The 6,702-nt window shown below is 45.1% G+C and overlaps 1 long non-coding RNA gene across 1 annotated transcript; it reads right to left on the reverse strand.

Annotated features, from left to right (window-relative positions):
• Positions 1-593: 593 nt before the first annotated feature.
• LOC104865009 lies at positions 594-6,302 on the reverse strand. Its single transcript, XR_781042.2, has 3 exons — positions 6,184-6,302; positions 4,470-4,562; positions 594-810 (listed from the first exon to the last, which is right to left on the reverse strand). It is a non-coding gene; the product is annotated as an uncharacterized LOC104865009 (long non-coding RNA).
• Positions 6,303-6,702: the final 400 nt, after the last annotated feature.

Genomic DNA, 6,702 nt, shown 5'->3' on the forward strand with positions numbered 1-6,702 from the left:
TCAAAATGGAAAGCAGTAAACTCTGGTCCACTTTTTTCAGGTCCAGTCTCCCATCTTGGCTCTAGTCATTATAATTCTTCTGGTTGTTTCCCCTAGTGGTTAGCTCCATTATTCTCAGTAGATGTGTGTATGGGAACCTCACAATTTGGGGCATCAGCACTTGCCTTCGCACCAAGGTAAATAAAACGTAAATCTCCCATGTCCCTGCTACTTCCTCTAACCTTCTACTTTCCAATTTTTGTTGTTGTTGAGCAAAAGCAACTGTTAAGCAAAATGGTACATTATTTACTTCTATGTATTTTATTTTTTTTGTACCAGGGGATCATGCTCTTGTCCTTGCGCTTGCGAGGCAGGAGGTGGAACCATTGAGCTAAATCCCCAGCCTGTGTATTTTATTTTTTGAGGGGCTGATGATTGAACCCAGGGCCCTAGACATACTAAGTAAATGCTCTACCACTGAGCTACACCCCCAGCTCCTCCACTGTACTTACACAATTCTTCTTTTTCTAGTTAATTACCACCTTTTTTTTTTTAATTTGCCTGATGTCTTGTATCCATTAATACTTTTTTCTAAGTGCTTCATGTTGCTGCCATTCACCTACCCAGACGGTCTCCATTCAATCAAAGGTAACCATTTTATTTCTTCCTCTCTTCTCCTGTTTTTATCTAGACTTGTGGTTCATTAGGGCCGGCACTGGATGTTCTCTGGGGGCACGCACCTTTTCATGACTCTTCTACATCTACTTGTGTCTGCTCTTTCTCTTCCTTAGTCTTTCCCTTGATCCTGGGCATACATCCTTCAAGAACTTCCTGAGAAAGGGAAATGGAAAGCAAATTTTCAGCCCTTTAATGTCTGAAAAGATCTCACACTTGATTGATAACTTCCCAGAGCATAGAGATCTAGGGTGGAAATTCTTCTCCTTAGAGTTTAAAAATTACTGCTCATTGCCTTCTTGTGTCCAGACCCGCTAGAGAGCAACCTCTGATTTCAGTCCTCAGGAACTGGGTTGTCACCTTGGGAGCTCCTAAATTCTCTTCTTTATACTCTATAATTTTTTTTTTACTACTGATATTGAGCCCAGGGACTTCGCACTGCATTATAGCCTAGGACCTTCTGATTTTGAGATGGTCTTGATAAATTGCCAAGGCTGGGCTTGAATGTGTGATCTTCCTGCCTTAGCCTACCAGTGGGATGGGATTACAAGCTTGTATGACCACAGCCAGCTTATTCTTGTTTGTGGATCTCTTTTTATTCACTGTGCTGTGTACTTGAGTGAATCTTTTCATCCAGAAACCATATCCTTCCATTCTGGCAAACTTCAGCATGTAATTTCTTTGATAGTTTTGCCTTCATAGTCTCTGTCCTCATTTTCTGAAATGCTTTTTAGCCAGATACTGGACTCCCTAGAATGGAGCCTTAGATTTTGTTGGTAATTTTTTTTTTACCTATGTCCCATTTTGTTTTAAAAATTTCTTTATTTTTTTTCTTTTTGACACATAATATTGCTAAATTGCCTAGTCTGATCTCAAACTTGTGACTTTTTTTTTTGTCTCTGTCTCCAGAGTAGCTGGGATTACAGAGATGTGTCATTGTGTACAGTATCCTAAATTTCATTTTCTTCATATGTTCCTTGTACTTTAATTTCTACTTTTCTATTGATTTTTAATCAGTTATCATTCTTGGATTTTTGTTCATCTGATTTCAAGAACACATTTCCATTCTCTGTGCTGTCTTCAGACCTTCTGATGTTGATGCCATAGATATATTTATATATTTACATTTTATATTAAATTAAGAATGTTAATAACAGTTTGTATTCTTGTGGCTGGCATTTTTTTCTGCTCCTAGCATTGTCTATTTTTTCTGTTATTTTCTGCTGTTTGTATCTCCGCATCTGATGTTGGAGGATTTTCTCAAATGTCTAGTGATCTGGGCTTGCCCATTGTGTGTAAGAGATGCTGACTGAAAGCCCTGTGGGCATGGGCAGGGCTGAGACACTGACAGGCTTCAGACAAGCTGCCTTTCTGTCAGACTTTGTTGCTCCTCATGGTTTCTTAAGGTCTCCTGAGAAGAAGCCAGCCTCCTGCTTGGGTGGGGGCCACTGGTCTCCTGGATTTCAGGAGGAGAGAAGGAGAAACCCCTGTGAGATATTCTGGAAGGGAAACCCACAGGGTTTGTATTTCCTGTTTGTTTCATTCTTAGTTTTCTATGCACCTACCATGAGTTCATCTCAAACTCTCCAAACAAAGCCCCCAACTGATTTCAATTATGCCAACCCTTGCAAATAATCTATCAATTCAAGATTCTTTCTTTCTTTCTTTCTTTCTTTCTTTCTTTCTTTCTTTCTTTCTTTCTTTCTTTCTTTCTTTCTTTCTTTCTTTCTTTTTGGAGATGACCCCTTTATTGCCTCTTGCTCCCACTTGGAAGGACTGTCCTTTTAGTCTCCTCCCTGTTAGTTGTTCTAGAACTCCCTGTCCACACCTCCCTGAGGATTTCCTTGTCCTCTCTACCAGCTGGCTCTGCTGAGAATTGAAGACAAGGTCTTTCTATCTCTTTGGCCAGCTTATTTGTTTTGGTGCAGCACATTTCCCAGGAACTGTCTGAGAAACACACGTAGGAGGTAATTTTGTGAATACTTATATATGTCAGAGTAGGTATTTATTTTAGCTTTCATATGCTCTGTTTTATTTATGTGATGGATAGTTTGGTTAGGTATGAAAATCCAGGTTGCAAACAAGTTTCTATCAAAGATTTAAAAAATATTGTGCGGCCCTCTTTAAGTTTCCTATGTTGCCATTCAAAACTTGGATGTCATTGTAAGTTGTATCCTTTGTACATCATCCCTCCTTCTGTTTCTAATTTTTTTCTGTCTCTGATGTTTTGCATTTCATGATAGCATGACTTGGCATGGATCCTGTTTGATTTGTTCCATGATTCATGGTGTTTTCAAAGTAGGGACTTAAGTCTTTGTTTTTTTTTCCTCATTGAGTTTATTGGCACATTTTAGCTATAGAGTACAGTTACATTCATTATTGGGATCCTGTACCTTTACACCACAGGTCTTGGTTCTCATTTTTTCTCCTTGTCCCTGGGGACTTAAGTCTTTGAATTCTAGAAAATCTCCTGCCATCCCTTCCATGCTCTCTGCTCTCACTTTCTGGAACTCCTGTTAGGAAGATATTGAACTTTACATTTGACGCTCCTATTGCGTGTATTTTCTCTCTCCTTTCTTAACTTGTTTTGTTCTGTGTTTTAAAAAGATGTTTTTGATTTAATCTTCCAGCCTCCCAGTGAAGGCTATAATATTTCCTTTTTTACTTCTCAAGAACGTTTGCTTATTCTGGATGCTCATTTTAAAAATAGCATTCTGTTTTCTTTTCCCCTTGTGCATTCAATATGCTTTATTAATTTCCTATGAATATTAGCTATACTTTTGGCATTTTCCACCACTTACCTCTGTTCCCTCTAACTCCTTCCTGTTTGATGCCTCCACCCTTCCCTCTCCTTTCTCATTCTCTTATGTCAGAGGCCTTTCTGCTGTGTCTGGGACCCTTAGCAGAGGTTATGTTTAAGGCATAGGCGACATCGTCTGATGGGAGAGTCTGTGCATGGACAGATAGAGTTTGGCCAGCTGCCGAGCTCAACTCTATCTGAAGCTCTTTCCTCTTGGATTAGTTAGTTTTTCCAGAGGGATCTTCCCTAAATTCCTTCTGGGGATGTTTAACTTCTGCAAGTGGAGTGGCAGCTGGAGGTTGAGGTCCTATCCTCCGCCCTCACTTTCAGCACAGTGCTTCACCCCCTACCCCACCTTCTAGCCCCAGACCTAAGCTCAGGGTTAATTTTTCCTGAGAGTCAACTTCCCCTGCTTGATTAGGTGGCTAAGAAATATGGGGGTCAGGGACACTTCCTCTGTATTCTGCCTCCCTCCTGCTGTCAAGATTAGACATTTTTCATCCTGAGCCTTTGGACATCAAAGAAGAATCCAGCTTGCTTCCTGCTGCCTCCCCCAGCCCTAGCCCTAGGCACTGACTTTGTTGTTATTCTCACTTGTCCCCTCTCTTTGTCTTTTTCTTTTCTGTCATTTTAGTGGGGGCTTTAGAAGGGTTGTTGAAGGGAATATAAGTGAGAGTGGTCATTCTACAGTGTAAGTCTCTTGACAGGGCTCCACGGACAGGCTGGCACCTCTCCTTGCTGTCCCTGGTTCTTCTCCTGGATTTCTCCCCAAAGCCCAGATCCCTACATTCATGTACTCTGGACATGCTTCCTGTTGTGGACCACAGGCCCATTGGGCCCAACACACCTCTGACTGAGGTCTCCTCCTTCTTTTCCTCCAGTGTCCTGCAGGACCAGGCTTTGTGCACCCAAGAGGACAGGCAGCCACCACATGTCCTGAATCCTGCATCCCCTGGAATCCAGCTCTCCCTCCCCTCCCCACCCTAGCCAGTTTAGTCCAGGAGTCATGTCTCACCTCCACAGCAGCTCTCTTTCTTGGTCTGGCTCAGAGAGATCTCACTCCATCCAATCATGAGGCTCATCGCCAAGTCACAGGAACTTCTCCCATCTGGGCTCAGAGAGATGGAGCCACCTCAGTGAGGATCTGAGGCACTGCAGCCTTTTTCCCACCGCTACCTCTGTCATTGTTCTCAATTATCTTCCCCCACCCAGCCATGTCTCTAAATTCAAGGTCACCTCCTGATACTTGTCCAACGCATCCCTTCTTCCCACGTCCACCACCCCTGGCTGCAGGAGGGTGGGGTTCCGTGCGGCTGGTCTGATGTCTCATCTGGCTGTGTTTTATTTATAACCAGTGCTGGGCGGGAGTGAGACAGAATCAGAGGACATTGAAGAGCAGACACTTTGGAAAGTCTCTCTGCTCCATGCCTCAGTTTTCTCATCTATAAAATATACCTGAAAATAACACTAGCTCACTACATTGTCTTACACTTTAAAGTGGTGCAGACCATAAGTGCTTAGAACTGCCTGGTGCACATGGACCTTACAGAAGCCTTGCCCCTTATTACTCGTAGGGTCTAGGGGGATCTGCTGGGTGGAATTGTGTCAGATGCTAGAGGTGGGCTGTCCTCTACACTCGGATCACTGTGCCCTCTAAGCTGGCCTCCCTTCCTCCCTGTCTCCCTTCCACACCCTCTGCAGAGCCCTCTGCTCTACAAGGTCATCCAGGCTTAAAGGAGTCCAAACCTTTCATGTTTGGCGCCTGCCTACTTCTGTCTCCTGAAATCACATGTGCACATGTATGCTCCTATGCATGCACACAGAACACACAGATACACACAATGCACACTTAGATGCACACTGCATGCACACAGATCACACATGCAGGCACACAGAGTACAGGAGTCTGCACACACACGAATATACACATGTGCACACTTGCCACAGGTGTACGCACACAAATGCCTTCCCATGGCTCCCTGTGCTCCAGGAGGCTCCCCCCTCTAGGCTTCTGCTCCCCAGGCTCTCTAGCCTGGCAAGCTACTGCTCTGGCTCTCTGCCTCATGAGGTATTCTTGCTGGCCTTGGCTTGGTTGTCACCTTTCCTGCAGTCCTTTTCTATTCAGCTACCTCCAGTGCAGGAATCTGTGGCCCTGTCATGTGTCCCACTTTATTACTCTCCTGAAGTTTCCCAAGGAAGTGGGAAGACATCTACCCATGGCACCACAGTGGTTGCTTTACCTGTGTTTTTCCCTTTCAGACAGCCAGCACCTGGAGCCCTACTTGGGTTTAGGGATGGATTTCAGCTCTTTAGGACACAGTGACTTTTAACCTACAAAGGCAGCAGGGTCTTTGGGGTAGTGAGGTTCACAGGCAGAGAGAACTTTTCCAGGTAGTTTTCAATGGTGGGGGAACAGGGAATAGGAAGTGAAGTGGGAGGATTAAAAGCACCAGAGAGGGGATTGCCTGTCTGAAATCACACAACCTGCACCAGGCAGAACTAAGAAGCTTGGACTTGTAATGAACCTATGTCCCAGGATTAAAGCTGATCCTCTGTGCTGCAGCATACCCTAACCCTCAGGTTCTGCTTGCCTGCCACCCCTGAAAAGACACAGACTGGATGGCTACATAGGGAACTCCCAGCACAGCTGTGGGCTGATGGAGTGTGCAGGGAAACTGCACAGCCTCAGGGAGGAAAGTGCGGTCTCAGAACATTGGCACCCCTCTCACCTTCTGCCTCTGGTCCAGTGCAGATCCCCAAATTCCCAGTGTTCTTTCTTTGGCGGGGGGATGCAGGGCAAAGTGAAGAAAATGGAATATCTGCCTTCCTTGCGGTGGTCCGGATGCTCAGCTTCTGTCCCCTTCCCTGCTAGCCTAGGGTGAGTTTCCATTGCTGTTTTGTTTTCAGTGTTTTTGGCATCTAGGGTGAACTCTAGTTGTCATGGTAACTCCAGCTGAGGGAGGGAAGGAGAGGGCCCGCGGGTGGAATGTGTTGCACTGTCAGCTGGTTCTCCAGGTGGAGATCTGAAGAGGACTAAGACTGGTGTTCTAGAGAAAGCCACTCAGCCAGCACCTTGGTGCCCTCTTCTCCCCTTCCCAGCCCTGCTCCGTGTTGGCTTCTAAACCCTGTGCGAGTTCATCCTCTGGGGTAAGTCATGGGCAGGTATGCAGAGTTCTGGGTCTAGAGAGGGGGAAGTCAGAGCCCTGAGAGGAACAGCAGTGCACCGGAGACCCACATGGTACCACACC

The sequence above is a fragment of the Fukomys damarensis genome, unplaced genomic scaffold (genome assembly GCF_012274545.1).
Source record: "Fukomys damarensis isolate Sample0158 unplaced genomic scaffold, DMR_v1.0_HiC HiC_scaffold_4, whole genome shotgun sequence".
In the NCBI taxonomy this organism is placed as follows: Eukaryota; Metazoa; Chordata; class Mammalia; order Rodentia; family Bathyergidae; genus Fukomys; species Fukomys damarensis.